The sequence below is a fragment of the Melopsittacus undulatus genome, chromosome 17 (genome assembly GCF_012275295.1).
Source record: "Melopsittacus undulatus isolate bMelUnd1 chromosome 17, bMelUnd1.mat.Z, whole genome shotgun sequence".
NCBI lineage: Eukaryota > Metazoa > Chordata > Aves > Psittaciformes > Psittaculidae > Melopsittacus > Melopsittacus undulatus.
The window spans coordinates 2,189,303-2,204,623 of record NC_047543.1 but is presented as its reverse complement, the minus strand read 5'-3'; the positions used below and the strand labels follow the sequence as shown (position 1 = coordinate 2,204,623).

At 50.3% G+C, this 15,321-nt stretch overlaps 1 protein-coding gene across 1 annotated transcript in view; it reads right to left on the bottom strand.

The window, feature by feature from the left end:
- Nucleotides 1-15,321, bottom strand: part of LOC101881122 (acid-sensing ion channel 2) — a 400,402-nt gene that overhangs the window by 90,960 nt on the left and 294,121 nt on the right. The gene's annotated exons all lie outside the window — the stretch shown is intronic.

Genomic DNA, 15,321 nt, shown 5'->3' with positions numbered 1-15,321 from the left:
AACAGGCTGCTCGTACCGGTTGTTCTCGGGGGGGGAAGCGGGTTATTGTTTCGGGGAGGGGGAATGATGCGTTTTCCATGGCAAAGATGCTCTGTGGTTCTCTGTGGAGAAGCGGACTCATGGAAACATCACCCCCGACCCGACCCTTGCTATCCATTTGCCTGTGTCACAACGAAGCCCTCTGGGGGACCGAGGGCTCATTTTGCACCGGACACGCAAAAAGAAAGCCCCTGTCCCCCAACACCTCGATGAGACACCAGTAACTTGTGCTACCCGTCGGCATCTCAGCGGGTTTGCTTAGCTCTAATCTCCGCAAAGCAGCTTGCTGTTACCTTCATTTTGATTTTGAATAGTACTAAGAAGCATCCCTCTAATTGTGTCCAATTAAGCTGTAAGTGGCGATAACTGCTTTGAATCCCCTCTGATGTTGGGTGTTTTTTCTCTCTGAATTCATTTTCCATGTGCATTTTGATCCGTTATATATTTTCACCCAATAGATGGAGTCATTACAGCCTGCTTGGCTCCAGCCTCCCGTTAGCAGAGTTTTTGGCTGTGCCAAAGCTGCGAACCCCAATTTGGGGTCAAATCCTTCTCAAGCCCAGGAAGACGGCTGTGACCTTTCTTAAGCCGACTGGGAAAAGGGCAGGAGTCCCCATGCTCATCCTAATGCTGGCTCTGGCAGCTCCCATTGCGCCTCCCAGCCAGTTTCGAAGCAGAGCTCGCCTTTTTTCCTGGCGCCTGTTGAAATCAGTGGGAGTTTTTTCCCCTTGGCTCACTCGCAGGATAATAAACATCCCAACTGCTTTGCCACCAGTTTGTTACACCCGTGATATATTGACACAAACCCGAGGAAATAAAAGGTGCCTGACTATAAACAACCTCAAATACTCCCTCCCACAAACCTTATTGCTACCCTGCAGCAAAGGCAGGTTCTCTGGCAGCGCCTGGACTCTGTCCACTTGCTTGTTTTCAACCTCTTCCCCTTCTCTAAAGGGTTGTTATCATCTTGGTGGGTTTCTCTCAGGTGTGGGTAGCTCAGCAAAAAGGGGTTGTAAAGAAGAGCAGGTTTGCATGGAAAGCTGCTCTTCCCCCTTCAGTGCACCCACTCTGAATTAGCTGCTCAAACCTCCTGATTTGACTGATGGTAAATAGGGGTAGGGTGGCCAAGGCTGACTTCACCCTGTGCTGCAATTCAAAAGCTTCCCATGAAAAGGTCCTGAACAAAGCAGGGAAAGCCGCATAGAACCTTATGGCCATAAAACTCAAGCCCTGCACACTGGTGTGATGATGCTTCACTCTGCCTGGTCCCCTGCTCCTTGGAAACTATCCCCATTTTGTGAGGTATTGGGGAAAGCAGCTCCCATTCCATGTGCTCAGTTCCCATTCCTGAGCACTTGCTTCTTCAGAGTCCTGGTTAATTCTTCTCGCGGCTAGAGCAGCTTAAAAGCTTATTCGGCTTAATGCATGGATGGAATAATAGAGCTAGAATCAATAAATATTGCTGGTTAATCAACATGTCTCTTTTCGAATTATCCCTTGGGATGGGTGAGTTTGCTGCTTCTGTTGGAGAAGGAATTGGGTTGGGAAGAAAACTGTGGGAGAAACTCAGGGCATAAATTCGGGTGAATCCTACCCCTTCTCTCCTGGTAACCTGTGTGCCCCTGGCAGGTATGGAAAAGACAAACATTCCAAACCAAAAGCATCACCTTCTTTTGAAACCCCATTTCCACTTCAAACATTGACTCAGGTTAAGACAAAAAGGATTGAATAAAAGCTTTACAACCCCCAGGAAGTAAATGACAACACTTTGTTCTGGCTGCATCCTTCTGTTGTTATTATTTAGCTAATCCTAAAAGGGAGCAAAAGGAGAGAAAGCTCAACCCCAAATGCTTTCCCCTCCAGACTCACAATGGGACTGGCAAGCTGAAAACCCCCCAGGCCCCATTTTAAGCCCTGAGGCCCTGAGTTTAAGCAAAATAACTGTGATTTTGGCAAAAGAGTTGCTGAGGTTACTGGGTTTGGCTCATGTGGCTGCAGCTTCCCTTCAGCCCCATGAATGGGAATTGGGGCATCCCAAGGGGTTTATGGGATGCATCCCATTGCTCAGTTCTGCAGAGCAATTCCTGGTGAGTGGGCAGGTGTACCTCTGGCTCGGTGCCACAAGGAGTTATGGGTTGGTAGTAGCAGGATGTGGATAGCTTCACAAATGCTGCAATATCATCTGCTTTATAGCAGTTCTAGTCCCTAAAAGCAGGAGATAAGATCACAGGGATGGGATCAAAGGGTGCAGGACTCTGATCTCCACCTGGCAGCATTGGGTTTTGTGCTGTCAAAGCCCCTGAAAAAATGAAGGGCTCTACTGTAGCTCTCAGGAGCAGGACTGACACACTGCAAGGCCCATTGACCCCAGGCAGGAGGCTCAAGCAGCTGCTGGTCAGGAAAGGGACCCCCTCTCCCTTTACAGGAGCATCCCTCTGAGCCACTGGGGATGCTGATGCAGAAAGCAAAGGCTGATCACAGCATCACAGAATCACAGCCCGGTTTGGGTTGAAGGGACCCTAAAGCTCATCCAGTTCCAACCCCCTGGGATGGGGCAGCCACAGCTTCTCTGGGCACCCTGTGCCAGCGCCTCAGCACCCTCACAGGGAACAGCTTCTGCCTAAGAGCTCAGCTCAGTCTCCCCTCTCTTGGGCAGGTTCAAGCCATTCCCCTTGGCCTGTCCCTACAGGCCCTTGTCCAAAGTCCATCTTCAGATTTTCTCTCAGCTCAGGGCTTTTACCTCCTTTCCAGTTCTCCCACTGTGGATGTGAGTGAACAAGCGGCTGTGCTTGTTGCTTGGTTGCCATCTGGGTTTCAACCACCACAAACACCTTGGAAGCAGGATGGGGAGCTGGGAGGATGCATGAGACATGGCCAGAAGCTGGAGCAATGATTCCATCTTCAGGAGGACAAGGAAGAAAATAGGATGTTATCTCCTGTTTGGAATGAGAGCATCTCTGAACTTCAGAGCCTTGGGGAGCTCTTTGCAGAGCAATGCTGCAAACAGCTTTTGTCTTGTTTATTTTTCCTCCTTTTTTTCAACCCTGTCTCTGAAGGGCTGAAGTATCTTGGGTCTCCTGGCATTTTGCTGCCTGAGCTCCTGCTGGTTTAGCTCACATCTTTATTTCTGATGGGCTGTGCAGTGCAGGAGCAGGGGTGATGCTGCTGCTCCTTCGCTTGGTGTTCAATCACGCTCCAAAGCCTTTTAGTGCTTTGTGCACGCTGCCACAGAAGATGTTCTGGCTTAGGTAAGCATGAACCTAGGGAATGGAAAAAAACCTAAGCTCCCTTTACTACTCAGACCTGAGTAATTCAGTGCTCTGGTCCTGGGCTGATCCAGGTGGGGATCAGACATCACCTACAGCTCGATTTGTGGCAGTGGGATGCGATAGTAGGAAGCATGGGTGGGAGATCCCAATTCCCCTGGCATGGGGGATAATTTGGATGCTACGTGGCATGTGAAAGTGGATCTGGAGGTTCTTTTGGACTTCACCTGACCTCAAAACTCATATTCCAAAGAGCAACAGCAGCTGGAAGCTGGGAGCACGGTGCTTGCCTGTGGCTGGACAGGGCACCAGCCCAGCAGCCCCTGCAGTCACCTTAGGAGTCCTGCTGAATATTCCATGTCATCTCCTTTGTCTGAAAGAAAATGCCCTTTGTGCCTTAATTCCACCCTTCCTGCCCATGCTGAGCCCTTTTCCCTCAGGTTAGATTTACTGGACTTAGCAAACAGGGAGGAAAGCTGCTCTGTGTCTACCTGCTGAAGGGGACTGAAAATTATATCTCTCCCAGGGAGTTTTGCTTCTAAATCAAGTAAAGGGAGCAATTCCTTAAGTTAATATTTATTCTTTGTCTTTCCGAGGTACTTGAAGACTCTTCTGGGAGCCAGTTGGGAGATAACTCCTTTCTTCTCTTAAGCCTGTTGCTATTATTTCAAACGCAAGTGAAGGCAGAGAGGCTGCCACAGCCCTGTTCTTTATAGCAGCAGGGAGGGAAGCAGGAAAAATCGTGCTTCAGATGCTGAGATAGGAGCACAGCTTGGCTGGGATAAAGGGGAACAGTCACCTCATGCATGGAGCACCATCATTTTCATCCCACAGCACCAAGGCCACGTTTGAAGGCTGCTTTATTTGCTGCCTGAGGATCATTAGCTGGAAAGCAAATATCACCCTCACTGGACCAGTTTGGGGTCTCTCCATAGAGGCTTTGACTGGAGTTTTGAGGGTTAAGCACCCTTGGAATAATCCCCCAGGCAGGATCTGACCCAAAAACTGCCCTTGAAACCTCCCGGTCCCCAAATCTCTTTCCTCCTGGGAATGATTTGTGGCACAAGGGAATGCACAACAATTTGCTGCTGCACACGGTCTAGTTTAAGGGTTTTATCCTTCCTTTGTGAGCAATGGAGAGCAGGCAGCGATGTCCACAGCGAGGGGTGTCCTGGAGATGGATGTCTGGAGGATGGGAGCCTGTGTTTGGGAGGGTGCGTCTCACATACGATGCACACCTCGTCCTTCCTCACACCCTGTGTCTGGCTGAGCGCAGAGGTCACATTGGAAGAAATCAATAAATGCAATGCTCATAAACCATCCTGCTGGACCTGAGGGATGAGGATGGAAGCAAGGGGAAGGCAAATCCCCAGCGCATCCAGCTTTGACCTAACTCTGCTTCTGCTGCGTTCACCCTGCAGAGCAAAAGCATGTGGAGACTCCCAGGGTGACACATATTGAGGGTTTTTAGGGATATTTCCCAAGGGAAGCAACCTCTTTTCCACACAAGGAAAAGACTCCCCCTCTCTGTCAGAAAAAAAACCTAAATTCCCATCAAAAGCCATTTCAAAGGAAAAATTTTGACAGCCCCAAAGTTGCTCCAGCTCCTTTCAAATTCAGTTCTTGAATATATTGCCAGGTATTTCAGTGTGGGTTCTTTTAGGCAATTCCCATCCATGGAAATCCCAGGTCACTGCAAACTCCCCTGACACCAACAGTGGCTGCAGAAGGAGATTCTGGGGGCTTTTACCTTCTTGATGTGATTTGGCCACAGCCAGAGGACACTGGATTGGTGCTAAAGGCCTGACCCCTTTAATATTGCCTTTGTCTTTAGCACTGGTAAAGCATATCCACTGGGATGCTGGGCAGGATGGGGGCAGGGCTGGCTGATGGGGCAGGTAAGTGCTACCTGCTGAGCTGCCAAACAGAAAGGATCCATCTAACTGCTTTGGCAGGCTAATGGGTGACAGCAGTTGTGTGGGAAGACTAATGGGGAAAAGGTTTGATAAAATAGAAGCACCAGCCCCAAGTTTTTCAGATGCTTTTTTGCAGTTACATAATTTTAAAATGACGTTGATTTAAAAAGGAGGAAAAAAAAAAACCAAGGCAAAAACCTTCCCCCAGCACTGGGAAACTTGGAACACTTTGGGCTGGATTCTGCTGCCAGCAGGGAAAGGTTGGGTCCCTCGCTGGGAACTTGTAGCACGTTTTCCCTGTACGGGGAATGAGAAACTGGATTTGCTGGACCCTTTACAGCATCCAAGTGCCCCTGGTGCTGTACAGGGAAGAGAAAATGGGCTGAGCTGTCACCCCCAGGAAGTGCCTGTGGTTTGCATCCAGGCAGTATTCCCTATGCATGTTGTTACTATGCCGACCGGCACAAGGGCACACAGGGATGGAAGAGGGGTTTGCACATCACTTGTGGACACTGTCCTGGCCCCTTGCAGGTGCCTCTTGTGAAGCCACCATTGCAGCTCCTGAAGGGCTCTGGAGGGTGCCTGGCTCCCACTCACCCCATTGGAGCCGGGCTCAGGGCTTGTTGTATAGAGGAGATGATGGCAGAGGTTAAAAGCAAGGATGAGAGCACATGAAGGAGCAGCAAGCAAAGGATGAAGGATGAAGGATAAAGCACATGAAGGACGGCAACGCAGAGCATGAGGCCTCCATCCCTGGTTCCTCCACGCTGGGGGAAAGCCAGAAGGACTCCCAAAGCCCCACTAGGCTCACAGGGCTCTGCTGCAGCCCTTTGATGGGCTGCAACCTGCTACCAGAGCACAGGGAAATGACTGCTCGGAGGTGTGAAGCTGGACACCTTGCCCTGTGCCTCAGTGTCCCTGCCCAGCTCTCATGTATAGACCAGCAGGTTTCCAGGCACAGGCTGCTGCAGTGTGAAGGGCAACAGGACCTGGCTCACATCAAGCCTGATCAGAAGCCAGCCCCTGACAAGGTGTCCCCTCTCCTATCCTATCCAAGCCAGTTGGGATGTTTTTATTGACACTTCCCTGTAGGCTCCATTTGGCTCCTCTGATTGCTGATGCCTTTGTTTAATTGTTATTAAAGATGCCTGCTTTCTTCTTTACTATAATCCCATGGGAAACTGAAGGGAAGGGAGCTCTCAGATGGAAAACGCTCCAAAGAGATGGAACTGCAGCAAAAAGAAGGCTCCTTCAGGAGGGGTATATGGACTGATGCTGCCTTGACACAAAGTGAGACGTCAGAATTAGCTTCCCTGAACAAACACCCTCAGTGCTCTTTGGGAAGGTTTGAATTGATTCTCATACCCCTCCAAGAGACCTGTGCTTGCTCCAGGTATACAATAAGGCACAAAGGTGAAGTTTCCCTCTAGCAGTCCCATAACACTGCAGACATTCCTATTCACAATTCCTTTCTCTGACTCTTAAAAGTCATTGGATGTGGCTGGGTGAGTGTGAGGTGGGTGCACACGGTGCTTTGGTGCCTCTCTGGATGCTTCTCATGGAGTGAAGGATTCTCCAAGTGTTTCATCCATGTTTCCCTCTTGTCAAGTCATTTGTTTGTCCCTGAGTTGATGCTTTAAAACAAGACACCCGAAGGTATAAAACCTCCATGGGGAACTGAGAAAGGGTGATTGGAAGGAAACACACTCACCAAACACCTTCTGCTCTCCTCTGTGCCCTCCTTCTGAGCAGTCCCTTCTGCTTCCTGCTTCATATCTGTAAGAACCTGAGTTAACAGCATCACGAGTTTGGGTTTGATTTTGCCATTAGCCTTGTAAACAAGATGCTTCAAGGAAGCAATTGCTTTTGTGCCAATGCACCAGTCTTTAAGACCTGGGCACTGAATACATCCCCATCTTCTTTCCCTGCTTTGCCAGGAGCAGCTTCTTGGTGCCATGAAAGGTGATGGCAGTCAGGAATCTTCAAGTCAGGGGGAATCAGCAGCTGGGAATCTGCCAGTCTGCCTATCATGCTCCTCCTCAAACCTTCCATGAAATAGAGGAAAAGCAGGACTGTATTTTCCTTCTGGCTACTCCTAAATATTTGCAGCATCCTCCCTATGTTCCCCATTTTGCTCTTGAAAATAGTGACACATTCGGTTTATCAGGTCTCTGAGGTGGACAGAAAGGGTCTGAAAGGAGACATTTCCATGTGGATACTAAAATACCTTGACTATGTTCCTCTTGGTGGGTGTTTTTCATGACAGTAGGGTTTCATTCGCTGACATCACATTATGCATTAAGGCCCCAGGGAACTGTTCCCAGAATAATTGCACAAGACAAATAATCAGCGTTTCCAATTTATTTTCTCCTTCCCTTCCAGATGAAGTAACGTGGCTCTTCTTGGTGATAATTGGAAATACCTGATGCTGACCTTCGAAAAAGAAGGGATGATTCAAAATATTGCTCTTAAAGGCAACTTAAAGGGAAAGCTGGCATCTTGTGCTTGGGAAACCTGGCCTGGGATATTGCTCTCCACAAGCTCTTGTGCACAGACCCAGCTTTGGGGCAGCAAATCAGTGCTGGGGTGCAATGCATTCTTTGGGGAGGTGTTGGCATAGAGCAGCCACCACCTCAGCTGCAGGTCTGGGGGTTACAAACCTCCCTGGTGGCCCTGCCCAGCTAATCCCTCCTTTGCTTCTCCAGGGGAGTTTACTGGGATGTTGTGTTATTGCTCCTCAGTGCTTAGCAAAGGATTGGTTTGGATACCAGTATCCTCTCTGATGGGTACAAACTCGTATCCCTTCTGAGAGCACCCAGAGCCTGGGGTGCACCCAGGAATCATGCAGCCATAGAAACAGAGAATGGATTGGGTTGGAAGGGACCTCAAAGCTCCTCCAGCTCCAACCCCTGCCACAGACAGGGACCCCTTCCACTGGAGCAGCTGCTCCAAGCCCCTGTGTCCAACCTGGCCTTGAGCACTGCCAGGGATGGGGCAGCCACAGCTTCTCTGGGCACCCTGTGCCAGCGCCTCAGCACCCTCACAGGGAACAGCTTCTGCCTAAGAGCTCAGCTCAGTCTCCCCTCAGGCAGGTTCAAGCCATTCCCCTTGGCCTGTCCCTACAGGCCCTTGTCCCAAGCCCCTCTCCAGCTTTCCTGCAGCCCCTTTAGGCACTGGAGCTGCTCTCAGGTCTCCCCTTAAGAAGCCTTCACTTCCCCAGGCTGTACAAGCCCAGCTCACAGAGTCATTCACTGCTCCACATTATGCAAGGTGAAAAATCAGTTGAGGGCTATTAATGCACCTTTGGCTTTGAGAGAACAACCACAAGCTGGTAGAGATTAGCAGTGTTTCGGGGAACAGTGTTACACTCTGTCCTTATTCTTATCCTCCTCTCTAGGTGTATGTGTTTATCAGAGACAGGATATTGGAGAAGACGAACTCAATCTGATTTAATGCAGCTGCTGTTACAGTCCTACATTACATTCCTGACAGTCTCCAGACTCTGCAAAGTGGGACATGCCTGAATCCAACAGCTTCCCATTAGGCTGCTGGAAAGCAAATGGATTTCAGCTCAGTAAGACAGACAACTCAGTAAAACCAGACTGAACCATCGTTTCTCTGCCCTGCAAACTGCATGTGCAGGGACCTTCTCTGAACCTCTAAAGCCAAGACCCAGGTTTGGTGCTTCCCAAAGGCTGAGGTGTAGCTTGCAGCAGAGCACAGAGGCACCTGTGTTATTCAGTCACCTCTTGGGAAGGAGCAGGGGGCAATCACAGCTCCTGACAAGCTTCCAACACCACCTGGGGCAACAACTGTCCTGCATTGCACACACTGGGATTCATGGACACAGGCACGATCAGAGGGCTTGTGAATAACCCAGTATCACTTGCACTCTCTAAGCATTCTGAGGATTGTGTACTTTCAATTGATATCATATAAAATGTTTTTATGCTACATGTATTTATATAAATATCGTATTAAAAAGGTGGCCACAAAGAATACAAAGACTCCCTTTTTACAAGGAGTTACGTGGAAAAGAGGAGCAGTGATGGGAACAAATCACTCCTGGGGAGATTCCAACTGGATGCAAGAGGAAGACCAATAGTTTTTCCCAATGAGAAAAGTCAGCCATTGAAATAATATCCCCAACACTGGACACCATTAAGATCTGGCTGGACAGGCAGCTGGGCCATCTAGGCTAGGTCATGCTTTCCCTAGAAAGGTTGGACCAGATCACCCTTGAGTCCCTTCCAACCTTGGATTCTGTGGGTCTATATGAACATACACAATGATTTGGGGTTTGGACAGCAGAAACTGCTGTCCTGAACAAAAGCCACTGTTGCCCAAACTTCCCAGCAGGATCCATGCTGAGAGCAGTCAGGACTGTGGCCACAGCACTGCCAGTCTGTCCTTGGACTCCCTGAGGGCTGGCATCCATGCAGCAGGATGCAGCTCAGAAATGAAGCATGATGCTCTCCTCTGCCTTGTCTAATAGGGCTGGATCTCCTCACACAGGTCCCTTTAGACTTCTCCAGCAGTACAAAAGAGACTTTCAAGGTAATACATGCCTAAAGCTAAGTGAATTGGCCTCAGTGCAACCCAGGATTGTCTCATCTCCAATAGGTTTCCCTAAGCATGGACCAGATTCTTTCTTGCTGGTGTAAACCTAATGCACAAGAGCTTGGTGGTGAAATTCAGATGAGCACATGGCCCGGAGCTACTATCATGAGTAACAGCTTCATGCATCTTAAAAGGGACTGAATCAGCTACCAGAATAACTCTGGGCTTCTATATCCAGGCAGCGGCATAGCCGCCCCAATTCCATCCACGCTTCCTGCCAGGGAGGTTTGTGTACACACTGTGCTTGCTTTTAGAGTTGTAATCTCTGGGTTGTTTTACAAACAGGAGTTGCTGTAAGGGTGATAATCTGAGCAAATTCCCTTGTTTGGTAAGAAAACAACACGGCCCTGATTAAGAGATGAGTTCTCCCTATTGCTAAACCCGGGGAGTGCGCTGGGTTCAGGAGGGTTATGCATGTGCTTAATGGGTGGAGATGGGTTCCTCACTGAATATTTAGTTTTCAGCATCTTCTGGGCATGAACCTTTCAAAAATGAGACATGATTCCTGCAGAGCCACTGATTGCTTCCCATTGCACTGCACTGGAGGGCTGGCTAAATCCATGCTGTGATCGTGGCTCTATTTGCTGTTCTGGCAGTTGCAAAAGCCTCAGTGGATCCAGATGGGCTGAGATGGTCATTTCCCCACCTGCAGTGGGTACAACCTGGAGAACCAAAGCCCTGAAACACCAAGGGATGACCCCAGTGAACCAGAGGGCAGGTGTTTAAATAAGTGAAAATGAACCCTCCTTGGAGGTGCACAGGGCTGGATTATTGCCCTGATCCTGCCTGTGGGCTGCTAGGGATTACACCATGGCCTTGCTAAGGCAATGGTGAAACTCCCTTCTGCTTTCCCAGCACCAGGGATCACCCTATTAAAAGGCAGACATTAAAGCACAGCTCAGCACAGCCCCAAGCACCCCAAGACCATTTGGCCGTAGCAAGTAATTTGGCAGCTCAGCCTTTTGGAAATGAGGAGCTACATCCTGACCTTAGGTGGCTTCACAAGGAGGACTGGCATTGCCAGGGATGGAGACGAGCAGGCAGGGCTGGGTGGGAAATCACATCCCATGCTGTGAACATAGCACCAGCTTCCAGTCTGGGATAAGTGTGTGTGCTTGCACCTATGGATGGACACTGAGCTGATTCTTTCCTTTGTGGAGCCTGGATCTGGGGGATCTGAGCACTTCAGGTGCTCCCGTCTGTGTGTCCGTGTGCCACAATAGCTCAGGTTATAACTGTTGCTGCCTCTCCAACCTACACCCACCCCTGCTCCTGCCATGTGTGACCCTCTGCAATGAAGACCCACTGCAACACCCAGCCCCTGTCACTGCAGGGGCTGCTTAGGTCCATCACTCTCCATCACTGATATCATGATTGCCCAAGGGAGCAGCTCTTAATCACACCTTGCACTGAAAGCTGGGGAAACCCAGGGCTTTTTTCCAGCCCACCAACAGCCCCAGGAAGGGAGGTGGCTTGGGGAAGAGTGGCTGGAAAGCTGGAGGTGCTGACTGATGGTGGAACAGGAGCAGCTTGTGCCCAAGCAGGCAGGAATTCCACCAGCATCCTGGTCTGTACCAGCACCAGTGCAGCAGCAGGACCAGGGCAGTGGTTGTGCCCCTGCACTGGGCACTGGTGAGGCTGCACCTCGAATCCTGTGTTCAGTTCTGGTCCCCTCACTGCAAGAGAGACCTTGAGGGGCTGGAGGGGGGACAGAGAAGGGCAATGGAGCTGGAGCAGGGCCTGGAGCACAAGAGAGATGGGGAAGGGCTGAGGGACCTGGGGGGTTCAGATGGAGAACAGAAGGCTCAGGAGGGACCTGATGGCTCCTCCAAGTGCCTGACAGGAGGATGGAGCCAGGAGGGGCCGGGCTCTGCTCCCAAGGAACAAGGGATGGGACAAGAGGAAACGGCCTCAAGCTGCACCAGGGCAGGTTTAGATGGAGCTGAGGAACAATTCCTGCCCCACAGGGTGCTCAGGTATTGGAACAGGCTGCCCAGGGCAGGGCTACAGGCTCACACACCATGGAGATGAGGCCTCAGTGCCATGGGGCAGGGGTGGCCTTGGAAATGGTTGGACTGGATGAGCTTAAAGGTCTTTTCCAACCGAATTAATTCTGTGATGCTGTGATTCCATATGCGGCTGGCATCCAGGATCAGTCCTTTGGCAGCGCTCCCGGGAGCAGAGCATCTCCTGGAGCCTCTTCTCCCATTGACACACGTGTGCTGTCAGCGCAGTGACTCTCTGTTTGCTGCTTAGCCCCAGGAGGCTGGAGCTGGAAATAAGAGAGATCGAAATCAAAGATTTCCTTTATGCTCACACTCTTTGTCATTCTCTTGTTTGCCTGGTGTTTGGTTGGAGCCTTGAAGAACGTGTGACACGTGGTCATAAATAATCATTAACTTCACAAGCACTTTCTAGTCTAAACATTTTAAATAAACAGATGTAAGCCTCCTAAAATGCAAACTTTCATACATTTGTGTGCGTGCTGCTTTCAGTGCGAAACCCCTGCTGAGGAGCAGGGCTGGCATGGGCTGGATTGGTATTCCCTTATCCGCACTGGGGTGAGAGACTGCTCTGTCACGGGGAAATAAAACACCAAGATCAAACACCAGAATATTTCATCTTGCTTGAAAGCGAGCCCCTTCGCACCATGCACTGGTTTTCCAGCTAATAAAACCAGCCTCAGGCTCACAGAGCTGCAGAGCTTTAGACAAAGTGGTGCTGTCAGAGCAATATGAACTGGTTTTGGCAGTGGGATTGAATGGGGAGGATGGTGTTGAGATCAGACCGCTCTGAAATGATCAGTGGGATGCCCTGCCCTGCCTGGGAGCAGCCAGAGCTCCATGGGAAAGGGGGATGAGCCATAGAGGGTAAAACTAGTAGTTAATTTTGGGAGTCCAACTGGGGGCTGGTGGTGATGTTAACAGCCAGCTCTACTGATCTAGACTGAAACACCCCCAGCAATGCCCTGATTTTAGAGGCATGCTGGCTGATGGTGTTTCCTGTGAGATTGGAGTTGCTGAGTCACTTCCATAGACAGCATCACTTCTCTGTTCTTGCAATGAGTGTTTTTAACCTGCCTCCTTACCATAAGGAAGTCTTGTATGCTGTTGGTGGCACCACCGTTTGCATCCATCAGGGTCAAGTTTTGGAGACTGGGCACTGGACAAAAGCCAATAGTGAGAGGTGGCTGCAGCTTTGGGCATGGCCTGAGCAGCACCAGCTTGAGGCTTTGCTGGGAAGCTGGGCTGTCTGGACTTGGTGCTGCTGCGACCATGGGAACTGGCCAGGCCAGAGCTTTGGCCACTGATGCCTTTGGAAAAGGCAGAGATCTGTCAACACAGCTGCAGAGGTGACAGAAGCTTGGGGATGCTGAGGACAAACATGCTGCCTTCCTCTGCGGCAGGAGCTTGGTGTGACCTCAGATCAGACACAACTAGCCAAGAGAAGGCTATGCAATTGGCAGGGTGCTGCTGGGTCATTCGAATTGAACTGTTTAACAACCACAGCAAAGCAAGTAGGCAAAGAGGTTAAGCCCAGTGGAAAAGGGACGTTCACTTGGCACACAGGAAAAGTCACAATGAAACAAGAAATGCCACTGATGGAAATTGAGTAGTGATGATGCAATGGGTGACATCACACCAGGGATGGGCAAAACCATTGCTTTACACCTATGTCCCCCTGACATGTTTGCTATCAGCTTTTCCAGGCATCAGTGCAGAGCAGGAGCCAGGGGATGCAGGCAGAATACCAGCCCTCTCTTTGTGCACGGCCATCACACAACGCCAGAGCTGGAGCAGGTGGGGTCTGGATGAGGACAGTCATGTAGCATCTCTTAGGGCTTGGCAAGGTAAGAACAAGGGAACTGTAGCAGGAAAACCAGCAGCTGCAATACAAACACAGAATCCCAAACTGGTTTGGGTTGGAAGGGAACTTAAAGCTCCTCCAGCTCCAACCCCTGCCACAGGCAGGGACCCCTTCCACTGGAGCAGCTGCTCCAAGCCCCTGTGTCCAACCTGGCCTTGAGCACTGCCAGGGATGGGGCAGCCACAGCTTCTCTGGGCACCCTGTGCCAGCGCCTCAGCACCCTCACAGGGAACAGCTTCTGCCTCATACATGAAGCTGAACACAAAGCTGAATGCTGCCCTGCAGTGCTGTGCCCATAGCTGCCCTCCACCCTCCATGCCAAACCCCAGTTTGGCTGGGATGTGAGCCAGATGGTGAATATGGGAGATATTCAGCTACTGAAATACGGGAGTGGGAGTCTCAGAAAGAGGAGTTTCTCTATGACCCCATTCTCTATGACCCCCATCATGAGCAGGGCTCTTAGAGTAGCTCAGAGAAACAGCCCTTTATGTCAGCCACCATCACTGCAAGGCTTGATGGACTCCCAGAGCAAAGCTGTGGAGGTGGCACCAGCATTGGCATGATACAGACATCGGTGGCCTGAAGAAAGGCAGTGACAAAGCAATCTCTGCAGGAGACAGAGCTCAGCTCCCTCAGCCACTTTGGTAAAGGCCTGTTTAATTTAGTGCACAGTGGTTGAATTAAATATTTCTTGGCCTTATTAAAACAAGGATTTACTCCCCGCTCTATTATTCATGGGGCTGTATAGCAAGTACCAGCCAGTCAGAGCATAATTAGCAAGGAATTATTTACAGAGATGAGAAACTGTTACTAAACCCAAGCAAACAGTGTCCTTGTGCTCTCCTGGAAGGGCCTGGCAGCGGGATAGCTGCACGCCACAACCCATCAGGGCATCACCTCTGCAAGCAAGAGTAATGATGCCTTTAGAGGCAGGCATGGGAGTAACTCCGAGAAACAGCAAACATGCAAAGTGTCAGCGTGATTCACTGAGTAATTATAGAATAACACAGTGTAAACTATTAGGAGATAATAACAATAAGTCAGGATTGACTCGTCTCCTTTAGCACTTCAGGCTGTCTCCTGGTTGTTATTCTCTCAAAGCTTGCTGCATGCATGAGAGGAGAGCTGAAGAGCGCTGCTCTGTAGGCTTTGGCAGCAGCAAACTTCTGAAGATGGAGCACATAAATCACCTTTGCTGATGATTTTGCCCAAGGGAGGTGTCTGCTGGAGGCAGACAGAGGAATGGCGGTGGGGAAGATGGCACTGGAGCAGCTCTGATGGGATAGGGAGGGTTATGAGGCTGTGTGCTTTTGGATGGATGAAGCTGTGGGTTAGGAAGTGGGCTACAAGGATGCTGGAGAGGGACTCTTCATCAGGGACTATAGCGATAGGACAAGGGGTGATGGGGTCAAACTGAAACAGGGGAAGTTCAGGTTAGATCTAAGGCAGAAGCTCTTCCCTGTGAGGGTGCTGAGGCACTGGCACAGGGTGCCCAGAGAAGCTGTGGCTGCCCCATCCCTGGCAGTGCTCAAGGCCAGGTTGGACACAGGGGCTTGGAGCAGCTGCTCCAGTGGAAGGGGTCCCTGCCCATGGCAGGGGTTAGAGCTGGAGGA